General features: G+C 46.6%; 1 protein-coding gene across 2 annotated transcripts in view; it reads right to left on the bottom strand.

The window, feature by feature from the left end:
- Nucleotides 1-17,311, bottom strand: part of LOC125440337 (cytosolic beta-glucosidase-like) — a 71,019-nt gene that overhangs the window by 21,676 nt on the left and 32,032 nt on the right. The window contains exon 1 of one of the 2 annotated variants that reach the window (XM_048510108.1): nt 4,269-4,366. The exons of the other annotated variant lie outside the window; for it this stretch is intronic. The gene's annotated coding sequence lies outside the window, so the exon portion shown is untranslated. Of the gene's footprint in view, nt 1-4,268; nt 4,367-17,311 lie in introns of those variants that run through there. 2 annotated transcript variants of the gene reach the window in all.

The raw sequence follows: 17,311 nt of genomic DNA, 5'->3' as shown, positions 1-17,311 counted from the left end.
AATTGGCCATGCTGGCAGGGGCGGATGGGATTCGTAGTCCATGGACATCTGGAGAGCCGCAGGTTGCAGACCCCTGCCCTGGATCCATGGCCACAAGGCTGGAATGTTGGCATGCCTGCCTCGGCCCACAAAGTAAACGCCTGGTCGTCCGACTCAAGGGAACGCACAATGACTGCCGGGTACGGGATGCCGGTCGCCAGCATCTGTCCTGGGCCCCATGCCATCAAGTCGCAGCAGAGTTCCGAGATAGCGTGAGCCAACCAGGTCAGAGTACTGGAGGGGTACTTCCCTGGTAAGGCAAGGCACTCAAAAAACCTCTGGCGTCTAAAAGCTTATTTTAAAATACCACACTAGATGGCGCCAATGCAGCTATATTGTTCAGGCACGCAAGAGCTGTTTTCCCCTCGGATGGCATTAATACACCTGCCCCTGTTGATTTACACCAAGGCCTGCTGGGTCATGAACAATGCACAGCTCAAAAGAAAACAATAAAAAGGTCAAATTTGATTCAGCAATTCCCAATTTAAACTATACTTTCCTGCGCACGGTGGTTGTGACTTGGAAAACTTTGACACAACAGTTTCACTTCTATCAGCAAGACACCTCTCAAGTGCCAATCTACAAATGGGCATGTATTCTCTCTGTTGTGACTCCTTTCTTATGGAACAGGCTTCCCAAAGAGGGCAGGGAGACTCCGATGCTCTTGACTTTCCGCAAACTATGCAAAACTGAATGATTCAAGAGGGCTTTTCCGAACAGGTAATAGGGTTTATTAAGGGATGTGGTCTGTACAGCTGTGTATATCTTCCTGTAAGGAGGATCCTATTCAGAGGTGGGATCCAGCAGGTTCTCACCCAGTTCCCGAGAGTGGGTTACTAATTGGGTCCGCTTTTCCGTCTCCACGCCCTCGCCTCCCCGAGAGGCATACTGCCTTTGAATGTGAAGGGTCCATATAGCAATTGCGACTAATAATGCAACTTCCTGAACTGGGTTGATCCCTTTTCAGGTACTGCAATTCATTGATTCTCAGCCTTTCGTACCTTTTATCTCACCAGTCTCTGTCAAAGAACCTGCGTGTTTCACCATTGCTGTGTTCAGATTTGTGAGTTGGGGCATTTTCTATAATGTGATGATGATTTAGAAATGACCTGGTGCAAAAACATTTGGGGGGTCATGGTGGGGTGGCTGCCCATGGGGGGGACATCCAACTCAGGTTTTGCCCAGGGCTCAGGTTTGCCTAGGCCTCTGCCCCCTTTGCTGGGGGGGGGGCTGGCTGGCGAGGGAACCTGTTACTAAAATTTTTGGATCCCAACACTGATCCTATTATGTAATTTTATTCACTGTGTAACAGGGCCAGATTGAGACAGTGCAGGGCCAGCAGCATATGTTATAAAGGGACCCTTGCGTGAGTTGCACTGTGGTGGCGCAGGCACACCCTTCGGCGGCGGAACAGCGCATGCTCTAGCACAGGGGTCCCCAAACTTTTTAAACAGGGGGCCAGTTCACTGTCCCTCAGACTGTTGGAGGGCCGGACTAAAAAAAACTATGAACAAATTCCTATCCACAAATGATTGTAAAATGTTTGATTTCACCTTTCAGCCTTTCTGTCATGGTCTATGTTTAGAACAGTGACCAAAGTATGTCAAGTACAGGGTGGGCTCCAAATATTGTTGGGGAGGCTGTGGAATACCTTCCCCTGTTAAAAAAAAAAGCAGAACTTTCCCAATGAAGCATTCCATCTAACTTGCAGGATCAGGTATGCTTCCTGGGTTCTTTCCTCTAACAGCCAATGCCCGGCCGATTAGCCAGCCTGGCTGATGCCAATGGGACAGTGAGGCAGAACAGAAAGCCTGAGAGCATGGAGTAGCCGAGGAGGGAAGGGCTGAGCAGAAGAAGCGTTACCACATGTAAAAGGTTTCTACCAACTCTGGGTCAAGAGAAAAGAAAATTCATGCTGGAAATTTGGGGAATTACAATCTGAGAAAGGCAGGATTTGGGGTGTGGGAGCCCACCTGCGTCCAAAGTAGTCATTTTCTCTAGGAATTGATCTCTGTCACCTGGGAGGTCCAGCTGTAATTCTAGGGATATCTCCAGGCCTCCCTAGAGGTTGGCTATACTCTTACATAGAGGTAGTATCCACAAATATGTCTCCTGCCTGTGATCAACAATGTTTAGAAAGCAGCAACTCCAGTCACAGAAAAAAGAGAGCACTTGAACCTGTACAGGCATTGCCCCTTGTTGCATAGGCTGTGGTTGGGGAGAAAAGGAGCCCAGGAGGCCCAAAGGGAGCCGATCTGGCAGACCCCGAAGGCAGCGGGTATATCCAGAGCTCTGTTTTTCCCTCCAGCAGACCCAACAGTCAAAGCCCTGCAGGAGACCACGTTCGCCCGCCCTACCAGCCCGGTCCCACAGGGTGGGGGGTGGGGATCACCCTGTTTGCTTTCAGCTGGCCTTATTGGCAGGGGCAGAGGTGGGTAGCCCCATTCTCGGGTTGTGGGGGGCCTGAAGGCAGACAAGCGACTGCAAGCACAACAACCCAGTGGGAAACCCTCCTGCGCCGCCAGACCTGCGCCCCACATCAACGGCCGTTGGGGCTGGTTCCTCCTCTCCCTCGAGCCCCCACTGCACATGAATGGAGCCATTGCCGCCATGCCTGGCGGGCCGGATAAATGCCTTCAGGGGGCCACATTTGGCCCCCGGGCCGTAGTTTGGGGACCCCTGCTCTAGCAGCTTGGGAGCATGGGAGGTATCACAAAGGGCACGGTGTCTGGGCATATGACGCAGCAAGGAACCAACACGTGCAGACCCCACATGTACCATGCAGCATGAAGCTCCCCCGACATGTAAACAAAAGCATTGCCAGAGCGTGAGAATATGGTGAGATGCCGATTTCAGCAGACAACTTGCAGACGTTTAGTTCAGGGCCCGTAGTATATATTACTTCTGCGACTAGGTGAATCTGGCACTATTGATTAATATGCTTCGGTTCCTTCTGCTTGGTTCCAGATGTCTACAATTGAAATGCATCTTTTCCTGAATGTTCCCATTTTGTTGACTGCACTGACTCACTATGCGTGTAATCTGTCCTGAGGACCCGAGGGGATGGATTGTCTAAGCCTTTCATGGCCAGAATCTACTGGCTGTTGTGGATTTTCAGGGCTCTGTGACCACGATCTGGTAGTTTTTACTCCTAACAGTTCACCCGCAACTATGGCTGGCATTTTCAGGGCATGAGACAGTGCCACACAGTTAAACACATCTTACGTAAGGTATGCATTTAGCTTCTTGATCACCCTTTCCAGTACTATTGTTAAAATAGTGAAAGAAACACAACAGGGTCATCATTAGACATGGTGAGTCTCCCTACAAAAAAAAGAAGAGCGAGGAGAAGAACGAGAAGAACAAGGAGAAGGAGGAGGAGGAGAAGAGAAGGAGGAGGAGTTTGGATTTATACCCTCTTTCTCTCCTGTAAGGAGACCCAAAGGGGCTCACAAATGCCTTTCCCTTCCCTGCCCCACAACAAACACCTTGTGAGGAGCGGGAGGCCGAGAGAGTTCTGAGAGAACTGGGAAACGTCACCCAGCAGGAATGTAGGAGTGCGGAAGCAAATCTAGTTCACCGGATAAGACTTCTGGTGGAGGGGCATGGGAATCAAACCTGCCACTCATGCGGAGGGGCAGGGAATCAAACCTGGTTCTTCGGATTACAGACCACTACACCACACTGGTGCTCCATAATCAGAGGATTGTCCAGGCCAGCAGAAATGTAGAACTTTTTAACTACTTAAACAGAGATTCTGCACTTTACTGGAATCGAGCTGAGTTCGAACGTGATTCCCTGAAAAAGTAGTTCCCAACTGGAGTCGGAAATTTGACTGTTACACGGGGCGAAGCTGGTACAAAACCACGTCGATCCCAGTGGTTGTGCAGAGCACTTAGGTCGAACGCAGCTCGAACTTAGGTTGATAAGGCAAGTGCGGAATCGACCAAAGAAGGAGGAGAGATGATCCCATGACAAATCAGAAGTTGAGAGCATTTAAAAAGGAGGGGAAGGAAAGGCAGTCTGATCCAGCCTCAAAGATGGTATCGGATCCAAAAGACAAAGATCCTGGGGAAGATCCAAATTGGAACCCCCCACCCCACCCCCCCGGCTTGTACTAGATAAAACATCAAGAGCACTTAATATTTTCTCGCAAAGAACAGTAGAGCCCCAGCAAGGCCTCCGACACAGTTGGTTCTTACAAAAAACATCCATCAAGGTGTTCTTACCAAATTGAACATAACCCCTCCTGCTATCCGGAATGAAGGGTAATGATAAACAACAGCTTCGAGGTGGGTGGATGAAGCATTTAACGCAGCACAGGGAAAATGGTATTACTTCTGATGCTATTTAGCAGCTTCATTATTGTTCTGGAAAGAGGGAGGAAATGGCAGATTAATTAGATTTGCAGATATTAAGAGTGGGAGGAGTGGAGACTTTGTAACACAGGCAGAATTTCACAAGATTACACACACACACACACACACACACACACACACACACACACACACACACACACACACCCCTTGGAAACTGGTAAACTACTCCATCTAGTAGGAAACTAGGGGAAAGGCACACAGGAATCAGAAAGTGTGCAGGATCTAGAGCAGGTAAAGACAAATCTCAGCGAGCTGCCCCACCGTGCAAGAGAAGATACTGGCGTCTAATTTACAAAAGATTATCTTTTTATTAGACAATCCCAGCAGCAATGTAAATGATGCAGTTGCCAAATTTCTTGACTTGTACACAAGCCAGAGCTCCAGGAGCAAAATTTGAACAATCCCTCCCTTCCCCCTTTTTCTCTCCTCTCTTTAATGTACTACAACACAAGCCTTTATTGGCATACAAAACAGGACAAAAATTTAAAACAAAACAAGGTTAAGAAATGCAGTTAAAATTACTAATTTCCAGTATAAAAGTTGCAACAGTTTCACAAAAGAGCACATCAGAGCTGTTCAGGAGATTGGGTATCTTATAACACTCACGCCACTGAGAACATTGCAAGAAAATGGAATTCATGTATTTCACGCGTATCTTATTGTATTTAGGGCATAGAAACAGAGAATGGTCAAGTGTTTCAACCGTAGTCATATCACAAGAACAAACTCTTTTAGAACGTTCCATATTCTTGAATCTTCCCTCCAGCAGAGCTGATGGCAGCACATTACATCTTGCAGTAGCCAAGGCTCTCCTCTGGGTGGGATTAATCAGCAGACGAAGATATGCTGCCATAATTCCACGCTCGCATGGGATTAATAATGTAGTCGGAGAACAGGTTGTCTTGGCAGCAAGAGTCAAATTATGAAAATCAAGATCCAAGAGCCTATCCAAGAGCAACGGTCACCTCTAGGCTGGATTATTGTAACGCGCTCTACGCTGGCCTGTCTTTGTCGGTGATCCAGAAATTGAAACTCGTTCAACATGCGGCAGCCAGACTACTTACAGGAACAGCTAGTTGGGACCGGATTACCCCGGTCCTATACCATCTACACTGGCTGCCCATCGAGTTCCGGGCCATCTTCAAAGTGCTGGTCTTGACCTTTAAGGCCATTAGCAGCATTGGGCCTACATATCTGAGGGATCGCATCTCCCCGTACTGCCCTACTAGGGCCCTCCGCTCTACGGAGGAGCGGTTGCTGGAAATCCCTGGTCCAAAAAAGATCCGGCTGGCCTCAACAAGGGCCAGGGCTTTTACTGCCCTGGCCCCTACCTGGTGGAACAGGCTCCCTAAGGAAACCAGGGCCCTGCGGGACCTTCAGAGTTTCCGCAGGGCCTGTAAAACGGACCTGTTCTGCCAGGCTTTTGGCCAGCCGGGATGACCATCTGACCCCATACCATCTTGGTCTCCCGTGGGCGGGAATGGGGTTGGGATAAGTCGCCATCTGCAAATTTTAAATTGTTCAAATTGTATTAATTTAAAATTGTTATAGATTGTTTTATATTTGTGTTATATGATGTTGATGTACACCGCCCTGAGCCCTTCGGGGGAGGGCAGTTTAAAAATGAAATAAATAAATAAATAAATATTCTTAACTAGTCTGAAGGCTTCCACCTTTGTGAGCATAAGGAGTGATTCCAAGGGGAAACCAATAGCTTCAACCTTTCTAAAGATCAAAGTATACCATTCTGAAATAAAGTGATCTGATAACAGAGAGGGAATATAGCTATTGGATCCCACTAGAAAATGTATAAAAAAGCATTTTATATTCTTACGTCAGTTTTTTTCTTTCCTTGTTCAGCTGAATGAACCCCATGCACACAACACTGTATTATTATTATGCCAATAAAGGTTCCTTGACTTGAAGAGAAGATACCAACTTTATCTGGAGTCACCTATAAATAATCCGTTCAGTCCGCACGGACCCAAGGAGCCGAGAATTAGTGGCTGACCCAGAAAGAATCATGGTTCAAACCCCACGAGAGTTGACAGCAACGGAGAGGGACGGCTATGCCTGAAAGAGGCAGCCATAAAGCTTGAACTCTGTTTAAGTGGCCAAGTCTTTAATTTTTCCACTTTCTCTGCAAATCTTTAGCTATTGTTCTGCCTCGTAGCCCTGGGCTGGCTCTCCTATACTGAGAAAAACACCTACACGATTTACGGCTCTGAAATTTTAGGGGATACCTTCTCTCAAGTTTGTAGAACATTTTTTTACCACAAAAAATGATTTGGGGGTAACCCACCACTGTGATATCCCCATGAATTAAAACCGTAAGGAATAGGCCGAGGAGCGGAGGAGGTTCCATCTGGTGGAGGCTGTCAGCAACAGAGGCGGAGTTTAAGTGATCCTGACAACTCTGCCTAATGCTGGTCTCTGGCACCTTTTATTAGGAAGGTTTCATTGTGGCGTGTAAAGGAGGGGTAGGGAGATGGCCGAGGAGTGGAGATCATCATGTGATACATGATCTGGCTACGTCGCGGAGAGGAAGCGTAAGCGTCTGAGCCTAATCTCACCTGAGGCCATTGTCCCTGCGCCCGGTGACTGAGCCAGACAGTTCATGACCCGTGACTCATAGGGGGATGAGGAGTGGGGGTGCGGTGCGACCAGAAGGCCGTAGGTCCGTTGGCGTTCCAACGTTCTACCACGGTGCTGCTGGGTCAGCAGTGCATTACTACACACCACCAAGCAGAAAGAACAGAATGGGTGCAAATGCAGATGTGATTCCTCGCACCCACCCTCCAAAAAACTAGTGTGGTGCAGTCTTATTGGTGTAGCTGCCAGTGCTGGCAGGGGATGATGGGAACTGTAGTCCATAACATCTGGAGGGCTGCGAGTTTGACACCTGTGCTCAAGAGCAAGCAAGAAAGGAATGATATCACCAGTCACAGTTGCGTCCCCATCCACCTGTTCTACCGCTGCCCCCCAATCATACAGGGTGGGGGAGTGACTACTGGCAAGAAAGCAACCAGGAGACAGGTAAGCGAAGCAGATGAGGGAAGATTCTGGAATGACTAACAGGGGAAAGGGAACAGGCGCAGCACACTTGTGATACACCTCTGAAGATACGTAGCACACATCTCTCTGTGATACACCTCTGAAGAATCCGGTCACAGATGCAGGCGAAACGTTGGGAACAAGATCTACCAGACCGCAGCCACCCAGCCCGGAAAACCCACCACAACCATACTTAGGACCAGCAACTTCTATCCTAGAACACCTGTTTACCCCTTCTCCTTCCCTAAGAAGCCTTGTTTCCTGCACACACCATGCTTTAATCCAGGGGTCTTCAAACTATGGCCCTCCAGATGTTCAGGAACTACAATTCCCATCAGCCCTGCCACTTGGCCATGCTGGCAGAGGTTGATGGGAATTGTAGTCCATGAACATCTGGAGGGCCATAGTTTGAAGACCTCTGCTTTAATCCCACAAGATGCTCACAAATGCTTCTCCCTCAAGTGGCACAGCAGACATCTAAGTTGGGAAAGTAATCTAAACTTCTCTTCAAAGATGAAGGCAAGGGAACAGGTCATTTCTGAACCATGGCACTACGAGAGCCAGTGTGGTGTAGTGGTTATGAGAAGCAGACTCTAATCTGTTTGATTCCCCACTCCTCCACATGAATATGGCGGACTCTTATCTGATGGACTGGATTTGTTCCCCCATTCCTCCATAGGAAGCCTGTTGAGTGACAGTTCTCTCTGAACCTTCACAGCCCCACCCACCTCTCAAGGGCCCCTTCCGCACATGCAAAATAAAGCGTTTTCAAACCACCTTCACAACTGTTTGCAAGTGGATTTTGCTATTCTGCACAGCTTCAAAGAGCACTGAAAGCAGTTTGAAAGTGCATTATTCTGCATGTGCAGAATGAGCCAAGGTGTCTGTTGTGGGGAGAGGAAGGGAGAAGGAGTTTGTAAGCCACCTTGAGATTCCTTACAGGACAGAAAGATGGGGTACAAATCCAAAATCATCTTCTTAATGGGGTGGTTTGCCATTACCTTCCTCAGTCATCTGTGCTTTACCCCCAGCAAGCCGGTACTCATTTTACCACCCTCCGAAGGGTGTATGGCTGAGGCAACCTTGAGCTGGCTACCTGAAAGTGACTCCTGTCAGGATCGAACTCAGGCTGTGAGCAGAGTTTGGCTACAGTATTGCAGCTTACCACTCACAAGGAGCAGCAGTGGCGTAGGAGGTTAAGAGCTCGTGTATCTAATCTGGAGGAACCGGGTTTGATTCCCACCTCTGCCGCCTGAGCTGTGGAGGCTTCTCTGGGGAATTCAGATTAACCTGGGCACTCCCACACACGCCAGCTGGGTGACCTTGGGCTAGTCACAGCTCCTCGGAGCTCTCTCAGCCCCACCTACCTCACAGGGTGTTTGTTGTGATGTGGGAAGGGCAAGGAGATTGTCAGCCCCTTTGAGTCTCCTGCAGGAGAGAAAGGGGGGATATAAATCCAAACTTTTCTTCTTCTTCACCTTTAAAATTTACTGAATAACAGACTTTCATACCATTTCCTGTCCCAGCGGTAATGAAAGAGGTGCTATGATAGTGGGAGATAGTTATGTTCTTCTGGGAATATCATGGAAAAAAAAAACCCATACACCTGACACACACACACACACACACACCCTCCGGTTACACTACTGGAATGAGAAAGAGAAAGAAAAGATCAATGCGGCTTCTTTTTAGCACGACAGTCTCACGCCTGATTTGAATGCATAAATGAACACGAGATTAAAGGATACAGTCCTTAGACTGGCACAGCAATGACCTTTTTAGTGTCTTAGAGGTTGTCTGCTTAACACTCACAAAAAAGTCACAGGGACGCGTCCAATAGCTCTTTGAATTTCAGTCCCTTTGATTGCCCTTTCTCTGCTAGTTCCGCTCAGAGAAAACTGAACAGAAGCACAGTAAAGATGAGACTGTGTGCATTCCGTAGTTCAGGGTTCTACCACCTGTGGCTCTCCAGATGTTCATGGACTACAATTCCCATCAGGGAATTGTAGTCCATGAACATCTGGAGAGAACATAAGAACATAAGAACAAGCCAGCTGGATCAGACCAGAGTCCATCTAGTCCAGCTCTCTGCTACTCGCAGTGGCCCACCAGGTGCCTTTGGGAGCTCACGTGCAGGATGTGAAAGCAATGGCCTTCTGCGGCTGCTGCTCCCGAGCACCTGGTCTGCTGAGGCATTTGCAATCTCAGATCAAAGAGGATCAAGATTGGTAGCCATAAATCGACTTCTCCTCCTCAAATCTGTCCAAGGCCCTTTTAAAGCTATCCAGGTTAGTGGCCATCACCACCTCCTGTGGCAGCATATTCCAAACACCAATCACAGGTTGCGTGAAGAAGTGTTTCCTTTTATTAGTCCTAATTCTTCCCCCCAGCATTTTCAATGAATGCCCCCTGGTTCTAGTATTGTGAGAAAGAGAGAAAAATTTCTCTCTGTCAACATTTTCTACCCCATGCATAATTTTATAGACTTCAATCCTATCCCCCCCTCAGACGTCTCCTCTCCAAACTAAAGAGTCCCAAACGCCGCAGCCTCTCCTCATAAGGAAGGCGCTCCAATCCTTCAATCATCCTCGTTGCCCTTCTCTGCACTTTTTCTATCTCTTCAATATCCTTTTTGAAATCTTTAGCTATTGTTCTGCCTCGCAGTCCTGGGCTGCCTCTCCTATACTGAGAAAAACACCTGCACCAGAGCCACAGGTTGCAGACCCCTGCCCCAGTTTTTCCAGACGCAGTTAGCTGTGAACGCCACAAAAAGAGTTTTGTGTTGAAGTAAGTCTCTCGCCCTTCCAGGAAAAATCTGATCCTTCTTCCATTAGCTTTTTAAGGAACTTGATTGAGTTTCTGGAACGAGTGTGAGCAAAATATCTCATATGGGAAATTTCGGAAACACAGTGTGCTACAGAATATGGGGGAAAGTTATATAATTATCTACCCTGACATAACAAGTCCTGATATCCACAAATGCACACCTGCTGAGAGAGAACCAGATGCTTTTCTTCCCCCCAAAGGGAAAACACAGCCAAGAAACCCGCCTTCGCTGACATTTAGAAGAATTTCTTTGCAGGCCAGAGTTTCCATTCAATCTGTCATCCAAGCATGAAAAGTCTTTCCCAGGTTTGGAACGTGGTAGCATTAAAAACTTCCAAGTACGGGGAAAAGACCAGAAAATATGAAATATAATTTAAAATTCAATTGCTATGGTATTCGTGATCCTTCTCCCTTCTGCTATACTTTAAACCCAGATTCTTGGATCCTTTGAATTTGAGAAACAAAGGAAGACTGCATCGATGGAACAGTTATGTATGGTTACAGCAAGAGAAAAAGCAACCACAACAAAAAGCAGTAAACCGAGCTGCAGGACAGAACGAAAGATACGTAAATGCTAAACGAGGTTTTATCCAGTGGTGGGATCCACACATTTTAGTAACAGGTTCCCATGGTGGTGGGATTCAAACTGTGGCGTAGCGCCAATGGGGCTGGGCGGGGCACAACGGGGTCGTGGCTGGGCATTCCGGGGGCAGGGAATTCCTGGGCGGGGCTGTGCCAAGGACCCAGCTGCTGCACCGGTCCTTGGGCGGGAAACGAATGCACGCAGGCGCAGGCTGCCACGCACGCCGGTGCACCTCCTGCTAGACTGCTTCAAGTTCTGCGCGCTACTGCTGAGAGGAGGGGCGTAACTAAGGCAAAAATCACGTGGCCAAATCACCAATTAGTAACCCCCTCTCGGCACACACAAATCATTAGTAACCTACTCTCGGGAACCCGTGAGAACCTGCTGGATCCCACCTCTGGTTTAATCCCTCAAAGTAATGTAGTAAACACCAAGCTGATAAACACAGCTCCAAATGCTAAGCCCGGTAAGAGAATCCAATAAGAAAGGATGGGCTAGAGACAACAGCCATGTATTGCTGTTGAAAAAAGTTGGTTATAAATCCAAATGTTTCTTCTTCTAATCTGGGGAACTGGGTTCAAGTCTTCACTCTCCCACAGTGGAACCTGCTGGGTGACCTTGGACCAATCACAGTTCTCAGAAGTCTCTCGGCCCATGAAGAGGCAGGCAATGGCAAACCATCTCTGAAATGGTTGAAAACCTTTATGGCAGTGGTTCTCAACCTGGGGGTCGGGACCCCTTTGGGGGTCGAACGACCCTTTCACAGGGGTCGCCTAAGACTCTCTGCATCAGTGTTCTCCATCTGTAAAATGGATAAATGTTAGGGTTGGGGGTCACCACCACATGAGGAACTGTATTAAGGGGTCGCGGCATTAGGAAGGTTGAGAACCACTGCTTTATGGGGTCACCAAAAGCCAGTTGTACAAACACACACAGGCATAGAGACAGACAGATGTAGATATGGTACCACTTGGTAAAGATGGAATGAACAAGTATTGAAGAAGAAGAAGAAGAAGAGGAGGAGGAGGAGGAGGAGGAGGAGTAGTTTGGATTTATATCCCCCCTTTCTCTCCTGCAGGAGACTCAAAGGGGCTTACAATCTCCTTGCCCTTCCCCCCTCACAACAAACACCCTGTGAGGTGGGTGGGGCTGAGAGAGCTCTGAGAAGCTGTGACTAACCCAAGGTCACCCAGCTGGCGTGTGTGGGAGTGCACAGGCTAATCTGAATTCCCCAGATAAGCCTCCACAGCTCAGGCAGCAAAGCTGGGAATCAAACCTGGTTCCTCCAGGTTAGATACACGAGCTCTTAACCTCCTACGCCACTGCTGCTCCTGTGTTTCAATAGGGAAATGCTAGAAATATATTTACAGCATTATCATCCATAGCATTGAACTCAATCCATAGCATTGAACCTATTAAAATGTCTATATCAAGTTCAGTATTGTTTGTTCTGGCCAGGAGTGATTGTCCATGACTCCACTGGAGATACCAAGGACTAAACAATGGCCTACTTCAAGCAAAGCATATGCTCTGTCTCTGAACTATGGGCTCAACTACCTCTAATTTATGGGCCTCCCCAACAACAGAATCAACTGACTGTCAGGCCTGCGCCATCCCTGGCCTGGCAAATCGCACGTACACAGCTCTGCCGCAGATGGCCCAGCCATTTCCACCGCTCCAGGCCATGAGGCCTCTTTCCTTTGTTCGCATGTAACTAGTTCAATAGCGCTTGATGGTTTCTCCTTATCTGTCTTTGAAAGGGAGTAGCCTGCCTGTCCCAAAACAATGTCTCTTTCTCACTGTCCTTTCACATGCTGATATTTTGGGAATGCGTAGCGTAGCAAGCCTTTATTGGCATAGACAACAGTACAACAATAGTAAAAAACGGATTAAAAAGCATATACAATACAGGACATAAATGTTAGGTCGAAGGAAATCTACTGGCATTTAGTAATTTCCAGGAGAAAGTCTGCCACTATCATACAGAGAGAAGGATCAGGATTGTCCAACAAGTAGTGTAATCTAATTAAATCGGGGAGATCGGGTAAATGTAAAGGAGTAAGATTCACATAGTTGGATCTGATTTCCTTGAATCTGAGACAGTGTAATAATTGGTGGGCCAGAGATTCAACTGAGCCATCATTACACAGGCACAATCTTTTAGCCTTTTCTTGCTTATTAACATTAAACCTGGCGAGCATCATGGCTCTCCTTTGAGCAGGGTTTATTAAGCAATACAGGTAGTGTGCCAAGTGGCCCCGTTCAAATGGGAAAGAAAAATGCAGGGGGGAGCACATTTTCTTGGCTGCGGTGATTAGGGTAGAGAACTCTCTATCCAATAGTTGACCTTTTAATTTTCTACTAGTTCCGCTGTCTTCTAATCATATTTTGGGAATGTGAGTGTGGGGGGATTATGGGTTGAACCAAACTGTAACCTTTAGGTATATGCTGGGGCCAGAGAGTCAAACCCCCAGTTTCGGCTATCTGGCTGTTGGGCTGACACGGTCCTGAATAAAGCTCTGGAACCTATCTTATTACTGACTGGAGTACCAGACCCTTACACTGATACATATGGACAATGCATGCAAACATTTTCTTTCCTTGTGATGCCCCAATGAACAAATCTTTCCACCTCCCCCAGAGTTCCCAAGGTGTTTACCCTGAGGGGGAGGACCCAAAATGAATTTCACCGACGGCGAAATTGCGATGACTTCGTTACACGTGGCCAAAACCCAGGACTACCCAATGTCAATGTGGTAATTCTGCTCCATCATACTCCATAGCTCAGAGTGAGACTGGCGAGGCCTGAAACGTAGTTGTTGGACATGTCAGAGATTCCAATGAGCACCAATCCTCTGATTTACGCAGTTGAAATTAGCAGCACTTATTTGTTCTATTAGTTTTGTGATGGAATAGTACTGTAAAACTACCAAAGTCACATATGACTGTGAAAAGCATCTTTGCCTTTTGATCTCCTGGAGGGAGGACAGGAAACTATGCAGAGGTGCCAGGATGAAACTTAAAAGGCCTAAGTTACCTCATGGCCTGAACAGAGTTTTCCTGAGAAGGGGAAAACAAAGGTTTTAGAATTCCATCTTGAGACGTGGTCAGAGAAGCATCTCTGGGCCATGGGTTCCCGGAATGGGGACAAGGAACCAAAAGGAATGTGACCAGTTGAGCAATCTCTTACTGCATTTATGTTTTATTTCTTTTATTTCTGTTTTTCAATAAAAATCGTTGAGACCTCAGCTGGTTGGAGTTATTAGAGAAAAGAACCCAGGTCTTTACTGAAACAAGCATTGGCTCTCCCAGGCTTGCTTTCATGATAAGTTTGTATGTTTGTTTTAATGCTGTTGTGAAGACTAGAGACCCAATCCGTTGGAAAGCTTTCCGGCGCAAGACCTGCAGACACAAAATGGAACTGGCACGAGGCACCTTCATATGATCCACAGAGCTTTCTAAAGATATTTGAAAACACTCCAGAGATATTTATTAACAACAGACAGTGTCTTTCCCCCCCACACAGTTACAGCATTCAGCCTTGGCCGGAGGCCCAGAACGAGCCCGAGATATATGTGTCCCTCAGCACTGCTGTGTTACAAAGCCTGCAATTCTTATATATCTGGATTACTGCCTCGGACATACATTTGAAAACTGGTACACAAGAGAGGATTTAAAGCACTCCCCACAACCCCAACACACTGTTGTTTTCCTCAACTGAAACTAAGATCAGAACAGGTTCTTTGAACTTGATCGAAGTCTGCCTTCCAACTTGAATTGTCAGACATAGAATGAAGTACTGAATGATTGAAGGCCTCTCCACCAGCTTCATCATTCACGACCTCTCTTCCCTGACTACTATTCTCTCTGCTGAGACAAATAAGTCTCTCTGCTGCCTCTGGATGGCAAAAGCTCAGGCACTCAGACACAACTCGATCTTTCTCCATGATCAGCCATGTTGAGTCCAGAATGGCTTCCCTTGTGGGGCACCCGTAGTCCTTGGGTTCCCAATCTTGTTGATCCTGTAGTCCCTAAAATGGAGTGGGTGCCACCGTGAAACACCTGCCATGCGGAGAGAACCGTGCACAACCACAAAATGGCAGCCACAGAGGGACAATTACAAAATGTTTGAAAGTTCCAAGCCAAGCATCCTTCTACGACGCGGGCATATATTTCTGAATGGGTGGTCCACGCAAACTCAGAAGTGATGCTCTTGGGGTCTTCTGAAGCACCTCCTATTCTTGTGGGGAAAACTAGGATTGGTCTATACCAGTGATGGCGAACCTTTTCGAGACCGAGTGCCCAAACTGCAACCCAAAACCCACTTATTTATCGCAAAGTGCCAACACGGCAATTTAACCTGAATACTGAGGTTTTAGTTTAGAAATGCGTTACTCGGGAGTAAACTTGGTGAAGCAACCATGCAATGCTTCAAATGGGTGAATCACGACCCTATGAGGGTTTACTCAGAAGCAAGTCCCATTGCTAGCAACCGAGCTTACTCCCAGGTGAACGATCGCGCCCAGGCCTAGATGGGTGTGTGTGTGATTTTCCGCCCCTCTACATGACAGACTCTCTGCACGCGTGCCCACAGAAAGGGCTCTGAGTGCCACCTCTGGCACCCGTGCCATAGGTTTGCCACCGCTGGTCTATACTTTAAGGAATATGAGTTTTAAAGAGGAAGAAAGTGAATGGAAGGAAAATATAGGTATAAACCACAATGGGGAATCACTGCTTCTGACCACACTTAACGACGCAGTGAAGCATCTGAAAAAGTCTCTACTTTTGTGCACAAGAACGTTACAGTGTGTATTTCAAAGAATGCCTCTGAGATATTGCCATTTAAGATGGGAAATCCCAAACAGACTTACCTGGATGTGAGTCCCACAGACAGTGACACGATTGGGCTTTCAGCAACACTTAAAAAAAATGAAATATTTATCTTGAACAGCGGTAAATTTTTATTATACCCACAGGCCTGTGAAATATCTCCTGCATCCAAACCAGCTCACAGCAATTTCCTACTAAATGTCAAAACTTGAATCCGTTGGCTTGGCTTCAAGTAACCCGCAGATATCAACACCTTTAAACAGCCAACTCATTCTTTGAGCACTCAGACACCTTTCTCGGATTACTTTTCAAAGACACTTTCTTGAAGTGCCTGTACAGAAACGCCCTGCACATGCCGATAATTTCAACCTGCAAATAGCCAGAGATTCAACCAGAAAAATCCCCAGAATCTGGGAAAGTCAGAAGGAAGTTTGGATGACAGATTTTTCCACAAAGTGCTGGCTCACAGGTAACACCCCCCCCCCACACACACACGCAAGTCATTCGAACTATTACTGGGGGGCACACTCACAGAAAGAACTGTATTGTGAGAACCTGTTGATTGTCAACATGTCCCTTTCATTTAATTAAAATAATACTGCAACGAAGAAGAAGAAGAAGAAGAAGAAGAAGAAGAAGAAGAAGAAGAAGAAGAAGAAGAAGAAGAAGAAGAAGAAGAAGAAGAAGAAGAAGAGGAGGAGGAGGAGGAGGAGGAGGAGGAGTCTGGATTTATATCCCCCCTTTCTCTCCAGTAGGAGACTCAAAGGGCCTTACAATCTCCTTGCCCTTCCCCCCTCACAACAAACACCCTGTGAGGTGGGTGGGGCTGAGAGAAACTCCGAGCCTGTGACTAGCCCAAGGTCACTTAGCTGGCATGTGTGGGAGTGGCCTGGAAGAGCCCAATCTGAATTCCCCAGATAATACTCCACAGCTCAGTGACAGAGCGGAGAATCAAGCCAGGTTCCTCCAGTTCAGATACACGAGCTCTCAGTTGGTAGCTACACTCTGAACTAGCAAGGACGGCAATTATGGAATGGAGATATGCTGTGTATAATGAAGAATGAAAAGAAATAAGAAGATTTTACAGGAAGGAATGAAAAACTATATTTTAGAAAAATAGAAAACACCGTCTCTAGCGGAATGTTTAATAGGATACCTGTGAGGCAGCAGTGAGCTATTGTATAGAAATACCATAAAAAAAAGACAGAAAAAGGCAGTACATAAGGAAAGACATAAATTAGTGGAAGCGATAAAAGACTGCAGAGACATACTACAGAACAAAAATAGTATAACTGACTATAATGAATTAAAAATTACTAAATAATAAACAACTGGAGGAATTGGGATTGAATTAGAGTTATGGAAAAAAGACACATGGGTCAAAAATCAATTTTAAAAGAACCAATATAAAGTCAATGAAACAACTAGCCAATTATTTAAAGAAAAGAAAAAGAAAAACAAAGTTTAAATCAATAGCAGAGTGAAAACAAAGAGAAGAATAACAGGAAACATAAGAAATTAGACAAAGGTTTGCACAATTTTATCAAAAAAATTATTTAAAAGGATAGACACAGAAAGGATAGAGGGAAATACATAAAAA

Source organism: Sphaerodactylus townsendi, linkage group LG10 (genome assembly GCF_021028975.2).
Source record: "Sphaerodactylus townsendi isolate TG3544 linkage group LG10, MPM_Stown_v2.3, whole genome shotgun sequence".
Lineage (NCBI taxonomy): Eukaryota > Metazoa > Chordata > Lepidosauria > Squamata > Sphaerodactylidae > Sphaerodactylus > Sphaerodactylus townsendi.
Note: the sequence above shows the minus strand (reverse complement) of the source record. Positions and strands in the feature narration are given on the sequence as shown.